General features: G+C 38.6%; 1 non-coding gene across 1 annotated transcript; it reads left to right on the forward strand.

Annotated features, from left to right (window-relative positions):
- The first annotated feature begins 516 nt into the window (after nt 1-516).
- TRNAS-GGA (transfer RNA serine (anticodon GGA)) lies at nt 517-589 on the forward strand. The gene has a single exon. It is a non-coding gene; the product is annotated as a tRNA-Ser (tRNA).
- The last annotated feature ends 15,757 nt before the right edge of the window (nt 590-16,346 follow it).

The raw sequence follows: 16,346 nt of genomic DNA on the forward strand, positions 1-16,346 counted from the left end.
GTTTTGTGTAGAACACCATGCCAGTGAATAAGTTAAAGATAACAATTTTTAATATGTTGGACAGATACGTGTTTCCACACTGACAATTCTCAAACACTGGGGGTCCTAACGATTCAGTTGATTTCTGATATATCTACCTGGCGATAGCATCAGATCCACAGGTTAAGAGTTCAGTACTGCAAGATCATCCACCTCTACCCCTAAGGACACCAACTGAAAGCCCAGGTTATCTCCAGTACTTCTGACATAACTGTCTACATGTCAATTTCCAATGACCTTTTCCTTGCATTTGACTGGTTTGCTAGAGCAGTGCATCAAATTCAGAGAAACAGTCTTCTTATTAGATTATCAGTTTATTATAAAATAATACTAGTCAGGAACAGTCAGGTGGAAGAGATGCATAGGAAACATTTGCCCTAAGTGCCCCCTCTTCCAGTGTCTCAACATGTTTATTATTTTGGAAGCTTCTGAGCCCAGTCCTTTTGGTGTTTTATGGAGACTTACTTACATGGGGCTTCCCTGGTGGCTCAGAGGTTAAAGCGTCTGCCTGGAATGCGGGAGACCCAGGTTCAATCCCTGGGTCAGGAATATCCCCTGGAGAAGGAAATGGCAACCCACTCCAGTACTCTTGCCTGGAGAATCCCATGGAGGGAGGGGCGTGATAGGCTACAGTCCATGGGGGTCGCAAAGTCGGACATGACTGAGCGACTTCACTTTCAGTTTACTTACATGAGAACAATTGATTAAGTCATTCAGTCCAGTTCAGTCGCTCAGTCGTGTCCGACTCTTCGCGATCCCATGCACCACAGCATGCCAGGCCTCCCTGTCCGTCACCAACTCCTGAAGTTTACCCAAACTCTTGTCCATTGAGTTGGTGATGCCATTCAAACATCTTATCCTCTGTAGTCCCCTTCTCCTTCTACCTTTAATCTTTCCCAGAATCAGGGTCTTTTCAAATGACCCAGATCTTTGCATCAGGTGGCCAAAGTATTGGAGTTTCAGCTTCAACATCAGTCCTTCCAATGAATATTCAGGACTGATTTCCTTTGGGATGGACTGGTTTGATCTCCTTGCAGTCCAAGGGACTCTCAAGAGTCTTCTCAACACCACAGTTTAAAAGCACCATTCTTTGGTGCTCAGCTTTCTTTATAGTCCAACTCTCACATCCATATGGAAAACTGTAGTCTTGATTAGATGGACCTTTGTTGACAAAGTAATGTCTCTGCTTTTTAATATGCTGTCTAGGTTGGTCACAACTTTCCTTCCAAGGGGTAAGTGTCTTTTAATTTCATGGCTGCAATCACTATCTGCAGAGATTTTGGAGCCCAGGGGAAAAAAAAAAAAAAGTTATCCACTGTTTCCACTATTTCCCCATCTATTTGTCATGAAGTGATGTGACCGAACGCCTATATATTACTTTTCTAAATGTTGAGCTTTAAGACAACTTTTTCACTCTCTTCTTACACTTTCATCAAGCCTCTTTAGTTCCTCTTCACTTTCTGCCTTAAGGGTGGTGTCATCTGCATATCTGAGGTTATTGATATTTCTTCTGGCAAACTTGATTCCAGCTTGTGTTTCTTCCAGTCCAGCGTTTCTCATGATGTACTCTGCATATAAGTTAAATAAACAAGGTGACATTATACAGCCTTAACATACTCTTTTTCCTATCTGGAACCAGTCTGTTGTTCCATGTCCAGTTCTAACTGTTGCTTCCTGACCTGCATACAGGTTTCTCCAGAGGCAGATCAGGTGGTCTGGTATTCCCATCTCTCAGAATTTTCCAGTTTATTGTGATCCACACAGTCAAATGCTTCGGCATAGTCAATAAACAGAAGTAGATGTTTTTCTGGAACTCTCTTGTTTTTAAGCAAGAGATGATCGAGAGGATGTTGTCAATTTGATCTATGATTCCTCTGCCTTTTCTAAAATTAGATTGAACATCTGAAAGTTCATAGTTCATATATTGCTGAAGCCTGGGTTGGAGAATTTTGAGGATTACTTTACTAGCGTGTGAGATGAGTGCAATTGTGAGGTCGTTTGAACATTCTTTGGCATTGACCTTCTTTGGGATTGGAATGAAAACTGACATTTTCCAGTGCTGTGGCCACTGCTGAGTTTTCCAAATTTGCTGCCATATTGAGTGCAGCACTTTCACAGCATCATCTTTCAGGAATTGAAATAGCTCAACTGGAATTTCATCCCTTCAACTAGCTTTGTTTGTAGTCACGCTTCCTAAGGCCCACTTGACTTCACATTCCAGGATGTCTGACACTAGGTGAGTGATCATACCATAGTAATCATTTGAGTAATGAAGATCTTTTTTTGTATAGTTCTTCTGTGTATTCTTGCCACCTCTTCTTAACATCTTCTGCTTCTGTTAGGTCTATACAATTTCTGTCTTTTATCGAGCCCATCTTTGCATGAAATGTTTCCTTGGTATCTCTAATTTTCTTGAAGAGATCTCTAGTCTTTCCCATTCTGTTGTTTTCCTCTATTTCTTTGCATTGATCGCTGAGTAAGGCTCTTTTATCTCTTCTTGCTATTATTTGGAACTCTGCATTCAAATGGGAATATCTTTCATTTTCTCCTTTGCTTTTCACTTCTCTTCTTTCCCCAGCTATTTGTAAGGCCTCTTCAGCCCACCATTTTGCTTTTTTGCATTTCTTTTCCATGGGGATGGTCTTGATCCCTGTCTCCTGTACAATGTCACAAACTTCCGTCCATAGTTCATCAAGCACTCTGTCTATCAAATCTAGTCCCTTAAATCTATTCCTCACTTCCACTGTATAATCACAAGGAATTTGATTTAGGTCATACCTGCATGGTTTAGTGATTTTCCCCACTTTCTTCAATTTCAGTCTGAATTTGGCAATAAGGAGTTCATGATCTGAGCCACAGTCAGCTCCCAGGCTTGTTTTTGCTGACTATATAGAGCTACTTCATCTTTGGCTGCAAAGAATACAATCGGCCTGATTTCAGTGTTTACCTTCTGGTGATGTCCATGTGTAGAGTCTTCTCTTGTGTTGTTGGAACAGGGTGTTTGCTATGACCAGTGCATTCTCTTGGCAAAACTCTATTAGCCTTTGCCCTGCTTCATTCTGTACTCCAAGGCCAAATTTTCCTGTTATTCCAGGTATTTCTGGACTTTCTACTTTTGCATTCCAGTCCCTTATAATAAAAAGGATATCTTTTTTGGGTGGGTTAGTTCTAAGAGGTCTTGTAGGTCCTCATAGAACCATTCAACTTCAGCTTTTTCAGCATTACTGATTGGGGCATAGACTTGGGTTACTGTGGTATTGAAGGGTTTGCTTTTGAAACGAACAGAGATCATTCTGCTGTTTTTGAGATTGCCTCCAAGTACTGGATTTCGGACTGTTTTGTTGACTATGATGGCTATTCCATTTCTTCTAAGGGATTACTGCCTGCAGTAGTAGGTATAATGGTCATCTGAATTGAATTCACCCATTCCAGTCCATCTTAGTTCACTGATTCCTAGAATGTTGATGTTCACTCTTGCCATCTCCTGTTTGACCACTTCCAATTTGCCTTGATTCATGGACCTGACATTCCAGGTTCCTATGCAATATTGCTCTTTACAGCATTGGATATTGCTTTTATCACCAGTCACATGTACAACTGGGTAGTGGTTTTGCTTTGGTTTCATCCCTTCATTTTTTCTGGAGTTATTTCTCCACTGATCTCCAGTAACATTTTGGGCACCTACCAACCTGGGAATTCATCATTCAGTGTCCTATCTTTTTGCCTTTTCATATTGTTCATGGGGTTCTCAAGGCAAGAATACTGAAGTCATTTGCGAATCCATTCTCCAGTGGGTCACATTCTGTCAGACCTCTCCACTCTGACCCGTCCATCTTGGGTGGCCCCACAGGGCATGGCTTAGTTTCATTGAGTTAGACAAGCTGTGGTCCATGTGATCAAATTGGCTAGTTGTCTGTGACTGTGGTTTCAGTTTTTCTGCCCTCTGAAGCCTTCTCTTAGTGCCTACTGTATTACTTGGGTGTCTCTTACCTTGGATGTGGGGTATCTCTTCACAGCTGCTCCAGCAAAGCGTAGCCTCTGCTCCTTACCTTGGACATTGGTAGCTCCTCTCGGCCACCACCCCTGACCTTGGACTTGGGGTAGCTCCTCTTGGCTTCTCCTGCGCTGTCACAGTCACTGCTCCTAAACTTTCCATGACTGTTTATCTCTTCTATATTTGTGCCTTGCACATCATAGGAGATAAAAGTAACCGCTGATACAAGGGTTTCTACAGACTCGCTAATTCGTGTTCTTCAGTCAGCACCACATCCAGAAAGATTCCAAGACTGCTTACAGGACTTAAGTCACTGGTCACTGGAAATATATCCAACCTCCAGCTCCTCTCTCTTTCCAGAGGCCTAGAGGGCAAAACTAAATGTTCCACCCCTCTAATCACACAGTTGGCTTCTCTGGCAACCAGATCAGTCTGTAGATGAACTTCAAAGTCTCCTCATTAACAGAACAAAAGAGAGTAAATCACTTAGGAAATTCCAATGGCTTTAGGAATTCTATGCCAGTAAGATCACATCTATTTTCCTTCTTATATTTCATAGTATCATAATAAGTGAATGTGAAAGTTGCTCGGTCATATCTGACTCTGTGCAACCCCATGTAGTATACTGTCCATGGAATTCTCCAGGCCTGAATACTGGGGTGAATACCCTTTCCCTTCTTCAGGGGATCTTCCCAACCCAGGGATTGAGCCCAGGTCTCCCACATTGCAGGTGGATTATTTACCAGCTGAGCCACAAGGGAAACCCAAGAGTACTGGAGTGGGTAACTTATTTCTTCTCCAGCAGATCTTCCCAATCCAGGAATCAGACCACGGTCTCCTACACTGCAGGTGGATTTTTTGCCAACTGAACAATCAGGGAAGACCAATATTATAATAAGGCAGCCCTGCATTCCCAAGATGACAAGTTTAGCAGAAACCTTGCAGTCTAGGAAAGCAAATTATATACAGAGTAAAGGTCTCTTTCTGTTGGAATAAATCACTCCATTTCTATGATGAACATGATTTACCAGGTAGGTAACTGATACCCTGGGAAATAGTGCCATTTTCGAAGTTGTGTTAATCTTAAACTCTGCCACGGCTAAGTCACATTTGTTGAGCATTCTCTTGGAACACCAATGTCCTCACATTCTGTGCCCATTCAGAGAGATCTATACAGATTTTTTTCAAAAGATCTCTTGTTATCTATTTTTTAATCATATTTTGTTCTTCCAAGTCTTTGACCATCGTGTCAAAATATTAACTGTATCTCATGAATTGATACAGACATGTACCTCTGGTCATCTGTCCTTTCAGGCAAAAGGATCAACCAGGTATACTGCTTGAAATTCTGCCTACTTGACAATATCTCCAATTATCATTGTCCTTCAGTGTTATCCCAGATAACACTGTAGCACTGTAACTGTCCAGTTTTCAATGGTGTATGTATATATCATGCAGAATCATTTGTAAACCAATCCTGCATTTCTTTTTCATTAAACTCATTCTAGGGAACTCCCCATGAGCCTAGAGTTATAAGTAGGGAGAGAGAAGGCAATATATCAAGAGTAGTGGCCATAGGCATCTAGGTCATTTCTTTGTGTAATTTACTTGTGTCTTCAGGATTTACTTGAGCCTAATCCTGGGTGTATCAGTTCCATTTGATGATGAAAACTGCTGTCCATTTTTAATTTTGTGATTGAGTGGGCCAGATAACACTCAGTTCCAGTTGCGTGATAACTAAGGAAGGATATAACCAAAGGAGCAAAGTCCTTATAGAAGAAATAAAGCATTGGATCCAGACCTTAGTGGAAAGTTTAGCCTTAAATCAGGGAAGAGATTCATTTTACCTTGGTAATTACAGAGAATGCTATGTACGTGCATATTATGAAAACTTAACTGTAAAAAAGGAAGTTTTACTTTGTTGACATATTTTTCCAGTAAGATTTAAGACGATGTCAAAACTTTTCAAAATTCATTTTCCAAAATCAGCTCTGATAATACTTTTACAAAGAAACCATCCCTGTCTGCCTGATTAGCTTTTGGTAAATCTATTATTTATTTCATAGCAGCTTTTTTCACTTCTATTCTTTCTTAGACCACATTATGATATTTTGTCTCTTTCCTTATGATGTATATGGTATCCCTTAAGGGAAAAAAAAAATGTTTCTTGTTATATTTCCAGTGTTTTCAAGCATCCAGCATAATTGCCCATATTTTCTCAATAAATAAATAAATAGAAAATATAGATCAAGCATTACACAGAGGATTAAGCACTATCAGCACAGTTCAGCCGCTCAGTCATGTCCGACTCTTTGCAACCCCATGAATCGCAGTACGCCAGGCCTCCCTGTTCATCACCATCTCCCGGAGTTCACTCAGACTCACATCCATCGAGTCTGTGATGCCATCCAGCCATCTCATCCTCTGTCGTCCCCTTCTCCTCCTGCCCCCAATCCTTCCCAGCATCAGTCTTTTCCAATGAGTCAACTCTTCGCATGAGGTGGCCAAAGTACTGGAGTTTCAGCTTTAGCATCATTCCTTCCAAAGAAATCCCAGGGTTAATCTCCTTGCCAGAATGGACTGGCAAGGGACTCTCAAGAGTCTTCTCCAACACCACAGTTCAAAAGCATCAATTCTTTGCTGCTCAGCCTTCTTCACAGTCCAACTCTCACATCCATACATGACCACAGGAAAAACCATAGCCTTGACTAGACGGACCTTAGTCGGCAAAGTAATGTCTCTGCTTTTGAATATGCTATCTAGGTTGGTCATAACTTTTCTTCCAAGGAGTAAGCGTCTTTTAATTTCATGGCTGCAGTCACAATTTGCAGTGATTCTGGAGTCCCAAAAAAATAAAGTCTGACACTGTTTCCACTGTTTCCCCGTCTATTTCCCATGAAGTGATGGGACTGGATGCCATAATCTTCGTTTTCTGAATGTTGAGCTTTAAGCCAACTTTTTCACTCTCCTCCTTCACTTTCATCAAGAGGCTTTTTAGCTCCTCTTCCCTTTCTGCCATAAGGGTGGTGTCATCTGCATATCTGAGGTTATTGATATTTCTTCTGGCAATCTTGATTCCAGCTTGTGTTTCTTCCAGTCCAGCATTTCTCATGATGTGCTCTGTATATGTTAAATAAGCAGGGTGACAATATACAGTCTTGACATACTACTTTTCCTATTTGGAACCAGTCTGTTCTTCCATGTTCAGTTTTAACTGTTGCTTCCTGACCTGCATACAGATTTCTCAAGAGGCAGGGCAGGTGATCTGGTATTACCATCTCTCTCAGAATTTTCCACAGTTTATTGTGATCCACACAGTCAAAGGCTCTGGTATAGTCAATAAAGCAGAAATAGATGTTTTTTTGGAACTCTCTTGCTTTTTCCATGATCCAGCAGATGTTGGCAATTTGATCTCTGGTTCCTCTGACTTTCCTAAAACCAGCTTGAACATCAGGGAGTTCACGGTTAACGATTGCTGAAACCTGGCTTGGAGAATTTTGAGCATTACTTTACTGGCATGTGAGATGAGTGCAATTGTGTGGTAATTTGAGCATTCTTTGACATTGCCTTTCTTTGGAATTGAAATGAAAACTGACCTTTTCCAATCCTGTGGCCACTGCTGAGTTTTCCAAGTTTGCTGGCATATTGAGTGTAGCATTTTCACAGCATCATCTTTCAGGGTTTGAAACAGCTCAATTGTAATTCCATCACATCCACTAGCTTTGTTCGTAGTGATACTTTCTAAGGCCCACTTGACTTCACATTCCAAGATGTCTGGCTCTAGATTAGTGATCACATCATCATGACTATCTGGGTCATGAAGATCTTTTTTGCACAGTTCTTCCATGTATTCTTGCCACCTCTTCTTAATATCTTCTGCTTCTGTTAGGTCCATAACATTTCTGTCCTTTATCAAGCCCATCTTTGCATGAAATGTTCCCTTGATATCTCTAATTTTCTTGAAGAGATCTATAGTCTTTCCCATTCTGTTGTTTTCCTCTATTTCTTTGCATTGATCACTGAAGAAGGCTTTCTTATCTCTTAGATGCCTATATCTTTCTTTTTCTCCTTTGCTTTTCACCTGTCTTCTCTTCACAGCTATTTGTAAGGCCTCCCCAGAGAGCCATTTTGCTTTTTTGCATTTATTTTCCATGGGGATGGTCTTGATCCCTGTCTCCTGCACAATGTTACGAACTTCATTCCATAGTTCATCAGGCACTCTATCTATCAGATCTAGGCCCTTAAGTCTATTTCTCACTTCCACTGTATAATCATAAGGGATTTGATTTAAGTCATATCTGAATGGTCTAGCGGTTTTCCCTACATTCTTCATTTTAAATCTGAACTTGGTAATAAGCAGTTCATGATCTGAGCCACAGTCAGCTCCTGGTCTTGTTTTTGGTGACTGTATAGAGCTTCTCCATCTTTGGCTGCAAAGAATATAATCAATCTGATTTCAGTGTTGACCATCTGGTGATGTCCATGTGTAGAGTCTTCTCTTGTGTTGTTGGAAGAGGGTGTTTGCTATGACCAGTGCATTTTCTTGGCAAAACTCTATTAGTCTTTGCCCTGCTTCATTCTGCATTTCAAGGCCAAATTTGCCTGTTACTCCAGGTGTTTCTTGACTTCCTACTTTTGCATTCCAGTCCCCTATAATGAAAAGGACATCTTTTTTGGGTGTTAGTTCAAAAAGGTCTTGTAGGTCTTCATAAAACTATTCAACTTCAGCTTTTTCAGCATTACTGGTTAGGGCATAGACTTGGATAACTGTGATATTGAATGGTTTGCCTTGGAGATGAACAGAGTTAAGCACTATGCCAAACTTAATTCTTATCTATAGGATTCAGAATTTTCTCAGGATAATTGCAAGTAGCTCATATAATCAGAAATTCTTTTTGAGAAATAAGAAAGCCTAAGGAGTTGCTGAAAGATCAGACATTACCAAAAATTGGCCCACTTTACATTATCATGAAAATGAAATTCGCACAGTCATGTCTGACTCTTTGCGACTCCATGGGCTATACAGTCCACAGAATTCTCCAGGCCAGAATACTGGAATGGGTAGATTCCACTTCTCCAGGTGATCTTCCCAACCCAGCAATTGAACCCAAGTCTCCCGAATTGCAGATGGATTCTTTGTCATCTGAGCCACAAGGGAAACCCAAGAATACTGGAGTGGGTGGCCTATCCCTTCTCCAGTGATCTTCCCGACCCAGGAATCCAGCCAGGGTCTCCTACATTGCAGGTGGATTCTTTGCCAACTGAGTTATCAGGGAATTTACCAACTGAGATATTAGATATCAATTTAGCTATTAGGAATAACTTGTCATATTTTATAAAAATAATATACATCCTGGCAAACAAAATAAATAAAAATTTGTTTGTTTCCACAGAGGAGAAATGTTATGATCTGGGTATTGAAAGTTAATTAGCCTTAAATGAAAAAACTATACAGTTTGTATTCTGCAAACTTTTACTGAAATCTCTAGAACTGAGATTCTATTTTCATGTATGTTCTATTCCTTAAAAGTATAAACATTAGGAAGAAATATTTTGTACACTTGACAAGACTATTCTGTTAAAATGAAAACCTTATATAACTTTATAAATGCTTTCTTATAACAAGAATAGCAATGGGATCTCAATGCACATATTGGTCTATTTTTGTTTTTGTTGGAGGAATTAACTCATATACATTTTTCATATTCATTTTACTGCAAAGTATTTCTCACTAAATTTTACATAAAGATATATGTTTTTAACTTATTTATTTTAGTTGGAGGCTAATTACTTTACAATATTGTATTGGTTTTGCCATAAAGATATTTTTGTTCAATGATGCAACTACTTTAATATTAGTTATACAAAGAGCAAAATATTTTTTATTCTAGTGCTTATTTAGTCTAATACATATATATATATATAGAGAGAGAGAGACAGAGACAGGGACAGAGAGCTTAAGAAAAACTGTTTTTACATGCACATTTATATTTATTAACACAGAATTGTTTCTACATTTATATTAACAAGCACACCTATAAGCTAGACTTAAAAGTTACTTATGTGTAGTCATTTATACATAGCCAAAGTTTAATGTTTCAGTTTAGCGAATCATTACTTACTTGTCTGATTGATCTAGATTTAAAACATTTCTCTGAGAATTTAAAGATGGTCAGATGCAGAGAATTATTTTGTGTCATATTGACACTATATAAAATATGAAACATGAAAAATACTACATGTTTTAGAAAAAAAATAGTTTTTGACAAAGTTCACATTCATTTGTACATCACTAGAACTGAAAGGAGAAGGCAATGGCACCCCACTCCAGTACTCTTGCCTGGAAAATCCCAATGGACGGAGGAGCCTGGTAGGCTGCAGTCCATGGGGTAGCTAAGAGTTGGACACGACTGAGCGACTTCACATTCACTTTTCACTTTCATGCATTGAAGAAGGAAATGGCCACCCACTCCAGTGTTCTTGCCTGGAGAAATCCCAGGGACGGCGGAGCCTGGTGGGCTGCTGTCTATGGGTTCGCACAGAGTCGGACACGACTGAAGCAACTTAGCAGCAGCAGCAGCAACAGAAGTGAAAAAAAAAAAAAAAAGCCCATTAGAAACATGCATTTATGGGTAAACACAGTAAGAAAATAATCCTTATTTCAATCTCTAACATATAACCTCATTCATGAATTGTGAAAAGATCAAGAAAGTTGATCAATTTACATATGGATAGAAATTATTCAAAATGAGTTAGATCTTTTAAAAAAGGATATTTATCCCCAAAAATCAATATGCATATATGCATCTGATACCTCATATATATATCTGATACCTCTCAGCTTAAGTTTCATTTGTAAAGTGGCACAATGATAGCAAACTTCAAAAGATTCCTTTAAGATGAAATCACATATGTATGTGTTAGTACTGTGCATGATCACAGCAAGCATTCTTTCTAAGTTAGCTATTAATAGCTTGCTATTATCCGTTAACACACAAGTAAAGGGGAGGACAAAAGTCAGGCATTAGTTTCCTCCAATTATCTCACCTAATAGAAATCTTTAGCAATCACTTCTTGTCTTATTTCTATGAGGGTAGATATTGCTGTGCCTGTGTGCTAAGTCAACTCTTTGGGACCCTATGGACTATAACTTGCTAGGCTCCTCTGTCCATGAGATTCTCCAGGCAAGAATACTGGAGTAGGTTAACATGACCTCCTCCAGTGGTTCTTCCCAGTCCTTCTCTGCTGGCTTTGCAGTAAAGAATCCACCTTCAGTGCAGGATACATGGACTGGATCCCTAGGTTGGAAAGATCCCCTGGAGGAGGGCATGGCAATGCACTCCAGCATTCTTGCCTGGAAAATCCTGTGAACAGTGGAGTCTGGCAGGCTACAGTCCATAGTGTCGCAAAGATATGGACATGACTGAAGAGACTTAGCACCTCCAGGGGATCTTTACAACCCAGGGATTGAACTTGCATCTCTTACATCTCCTTCATTGACAGGTAAGTTCTTTACCACTGGCACTACCTGTGAAAATCTAGATATTGTTGTAGTCCTTGACTTTGAGACATTTTAGCCCTTGTCAACTGGAAAAAAGAAAGTACAATCATGAGAGCTGTGAGTTGAGTTTTGTTCAGTGTCTTACTGAAGACTATAGACCTGGAGACAGAGTCTAAGATTCCTCTGAGGAAATCCTCTGAAGACATAGGAGAAGCAGCCAGTGTATATGTGATTTTGGCTAGGTGATACATGTAGTAAAGCATACATATTGTCAAAAGACAACTGTTGTTAATAGTAATGAGGATCAGATATCTCAGATAATGGTTTTAGTGCTTTTGCATGTATGGGAAGATTTCAAAAATGTGAATTTATTAGTATTTTCCCTGAAATATATATGTAAAATTATCTAAGGCTTTATTTTGCCTATTTCTCCAAAGCACAGAGTGCTTTTTGTCCTGAATTCCTTTGATAACATACTGTAGTGGCTAATGAATTAATCCTTGTAAAACCAGATGGTGAGTGGCATTCCATGTTTACACTCTCGGTAAAGAAAGTTAACTTAGGAAATAATTCAGTGATCATATTGTGATGAATGATTATTTTTCTGATTACACACGGTAAATAGTAAAGTCTATTGTTTTGGCATTTTCATGTAAAACAACTTACAAATTGGAGTGAATACTCTAAGAACTTTATTAAGGATTACAGTAGGCAGAAATATAAAATAGCCCCTAATAGATGTGACCATCGTTTATAATCTTCATCCGTTACATGTAGGTGGGTCTCATTTAGCCAAAGTGGCCCCATTTTAACTAAGGTCTAGAGATTACGGAAAGGAGGAGATTCAAAGTGTAAGGAAAAACAGATGATAGAAAGTTCTGTGTGGCAAAAACCTGAAAGTGACCTCTGAGAGCAGGTCCTAATCAACAGATAGCAAGAAGACAGAGACTTCAGTCAAAAAATTGCAAGAAAATTAAAATTTCCAACAAATTAAGAGAACTTGGAAGTGGATATTTCCCTAGTTGAGTTCCAGATAAGGACACACTCAATCAACATTTGATTTGAGCCTTATGAAACCCCAAACAGAAGACCCAGCTAAATTATGCAAGATTCCCATGGAAACTTTTATATTTCAAGCCAACTTTGTGTAATCTGTTACATAATAGTACAAAACAAATAAAAGTGTATATGACTGGTTCTTTTGATTTAACATATAATTTAAGGTTATTTGTATCAGACACTGTCATAGAGCTTGCTGTTTACAAAGGTGAAGACTTCTGATTTTGTAATTTTCTAATTATTTGGTAGAAAATAGGTGAAAAGAATCACAAGACATTCAAGAAGAGGGTAAAAGAGACTTGGGAAGCAGGAATATTCTAGTCTCAAAAACTATTTTCTGGGACTAAATACCAGACGGATGCTGAGGGGAAGGGAGGTACAATTCAACAAAAGACCACATTGAGAACTTTCCTTTTGAGATCATTGCTTAGAAACCAGCTTTGAATTGGGCATGACTAATAAATTTTCCTCTGCGTGATAATCTGGAATACACTGGATATATGTGCTGTGCTGTGCTGTGCATATTCACTCAGTTGTGTCTGACTCTTTGTGACTCCATGGATTGTAGCCCACCAGGCTCCTCTGTGGAGAAGGCAATGGCACCCTACTCCAGTACCCTTGCCTAGAAAATCCCATGGATGGAGGAGCCTGGTAGGCTGCAGTCCATAGGGTCGCTAAGAGCAGGACAGGACTGAGCGACTTCACTTTCATTTTTCACTTTCATGCATTGGAGAAGGAAATGGCAACCCACTCCAGTGTTTTTGCCTGGAGAATCCCAAGGACGGGGGAGCCTGGTGGGCTGCTTCTATGGGGTCCCACAGAGTCAGACATAACTGAAGCAACTTAGCAGGAGCAGCAGGCTCCTCTGTCCATGGGAATTCTCCAGGCAAGAAAAACAGAGTGGGCTGCTGTGCCCTTCTCCAGGGATCATTCCAACCCAGGGATCAAACCCAGGTATCCTGCGTTTGCAGGAGGATTCCTACCATTTGAGCCACTCTGGAAGCCCCACTGGATACGTATGCACTTTTTAATCGTATAAGGCAGTACTTTTCAAAGTGTGGTCCTTTGTCTGGCCACTATGCACTTTCTCTTAGTACTGGTGAGGAAGCAGAGTAATTAGATTAGTGGAACCTACACAGGAGGTCAGAGATCCTTCCTAGAAATGGTAAAGACCAGGAAAGTTGTTAATATTAACAACAGCAGGATGAGTTTTGCAAGATATTGTTATATTGTTATAATATTTGCTATCTAATTTAATGTGGAAAAAAATTAAATAAGAGTTTGGTAGTAAGAACATTTCCCTGACTCCCACAGCAAATTTACTGAATCAAAATCTCTGGAGGTGAGGCTCAGAAAATCTTAGCTGTTATTAAGTTCTCTGATAATGATTCTTTACCATGCTATATTAGAGAAGCAATGCCACAAAATTATCTTTTCAGTCCTATTCTGTTCCTGATAATGTGGATAATTTTCTTGGTCTTTGTTTTCCTTGGGAAAATATCTGATATCTCATTATATCCACTCAACTGATTGACCTGCTTCCTCTCCAGTAAGAGACAGATTCCTGAGCTCTTATTCTGACTCAGTAGATCTGCTATTTTTTTTAATCAGATGCTATTCAGTCATATCAAAATTTCATTGATTCCCTGAGGAATCACATTACCAAGTTGTATAGCAGAGTATTTATTAACTCTTTACAGGGGAGGAAATGACAACCCACTCCAATATTCTTGCCTGGAAAATCCCACAGACAGAGGAGCCTGGCTGGCTATAGCCCATGGTGTTGCAAAGACATGACTGGACAACTTTCACTTTCACCAGGATACTACACCACAATGACAATATATCTCAGAAAGACAAAAATGAATATATTAACAAAATGCCTTAGCTCTAAGAAGAAGAAAGAAACTGTTTTCATCTAAAGATATCATTGCATAAAAGAGAAAAAAAAAATCAAGCTGATTGCAAAAGACAGAATATGGACTATCATCTACTATTTGCTTTCCTTCATGGAGAACATCATTTCATGAAACTCTCTAGCTTCCTATCAACCATGTGGCTCTGTTCAATGTTTCCTCATGATTTCACCTGGGTCATGCACTTTTGTCTAGAATACTACAGAACTGATGCTGTATTCTTTCATTGCATCCTTCCATTGTGGCACACTGTGTTGATTTGATCCTTTATTTGTAGACTTATGATAACTATTTACTGAAGATAACATTTTTGGCTATCTTTACTATAAAGTTGCATGTCACCTCTTCTTAAATAACAATTTTATAGGAAATACTTTAATACCACATAAAATTCTGTTCCTCATTCTCACTTTCTTCCATCCAACATTTCAGCATCCATTAATAATTTTATCTTGTTTGAATTTTTACTGTGATTGTCAAATAGTGATAACCTGATTCCATGTTCTTTCTACATTTTACTATAGAAATAGTCTCTTCTGGTTATTCATTTACTTAAGCATTTTCTCATTTATAGATTTCTAATTTATTCAATATGTTATAATCAATTATTGTTATTATACACTTTCTGCTCAAATTGCTTCACATTTGGCTATAAGAGCTCCTTTAATCTAACTTCTGTGTCTTTTTGTCATGCCCTCATCATTTCTGAGTGCTTTCTTATATTTGGCAAAACAAGATGTTCTAGGTTTATCCTGTACTTTCCCTAACCCAAAATTGCATCATTTTACAAGAAGCTTTGAGTTATTTTGCTGAAGAATGTAATCAACAAACAAGTTCTATGCTGTAGGTATACTACTGATGTATTTCTTTTCAGAGGCCTTCACAATGTACCGATTTATAACATAGACCTTTTTGCATATATAAATATTCTTCTGTCTATCCAATATATATTTCTATCTTTAATATACTGAAATCCATGAGATTATGCAAGTAACACAAACTCCAGTGCAATACTACAGGGTTCATTCTATATTTGAGTATTTTCATATTTCTAACACTCTGTACTAAGGGTAAGAAAACTGGATTCCATTGTATTCAATATAGTTTCTTATTTGCTTAACATCCCTGGGTGCATCCAAAAGGCCACCTATAGGTTTTGAGGGGTTCCAAAAATATTTCTGTGGATCATCTCTCTATGCTAATAATATAATTTATTTTTTTAAATCAGAGGTACATATAAAACATAGAGATATATTAATGAAGACTTATTTTTTATTAGTTTACTATCAAATCAGTGACTCCGTTATTTGCCACATTTCTAGAGTCTACCTATTCCTTTTCAGATCCCAAACCCAGCTATTACTATTCTTTTTTTGTTAAATTTATGATTCCTGATTAGTTTGGCTAATTTATGTCCAAGGAAAAAGGCCCAATATGTTATTGCTAACAAGAGTTTACTAACCTGTTGGTATTGAAAAAAAAAATGCATTTCATATTTCTGCAACACACTATTAACTTTTATTAATTGTTGATTGTATAATTTCTCATGATACTGAATCGTCCATGCATATTGTTTGCCAGTAACTTTCAAAGTTTGTCACCATATCTTATTGATAGAAATCATAGACGCAAGTCTTACCCAAAGTGTGCACCAAAGAAGTATGAATGGTAATTTATTTACTATGCCATGTGAAATTTACAACACAAAATTTTCTAGTAAAACTATGGTGGAACAGTATTTTCTCCACTCCTGTTTTCTATTGAACTCTATGGCCTGTAATCATTGAAATCTTAGAACACAATCTTTCAGTGTTACCATATTTCCTTGCTTTTCTGC

Source organism: Budorcas taxicolor, chromosome 15 (assembly GCF_023091745.1).
Source record: "Budorcas taxicolor isolate Tak-1 chromosome 15, Takin1.1, whole genome shotgun sequence".
NCBI classification, from domain to species: Eukaryota; Metazoa; Chordata; class Mammalia; order Artiodactyla; family Bovidae; genus Budorcas; species Budorcas taxicolor.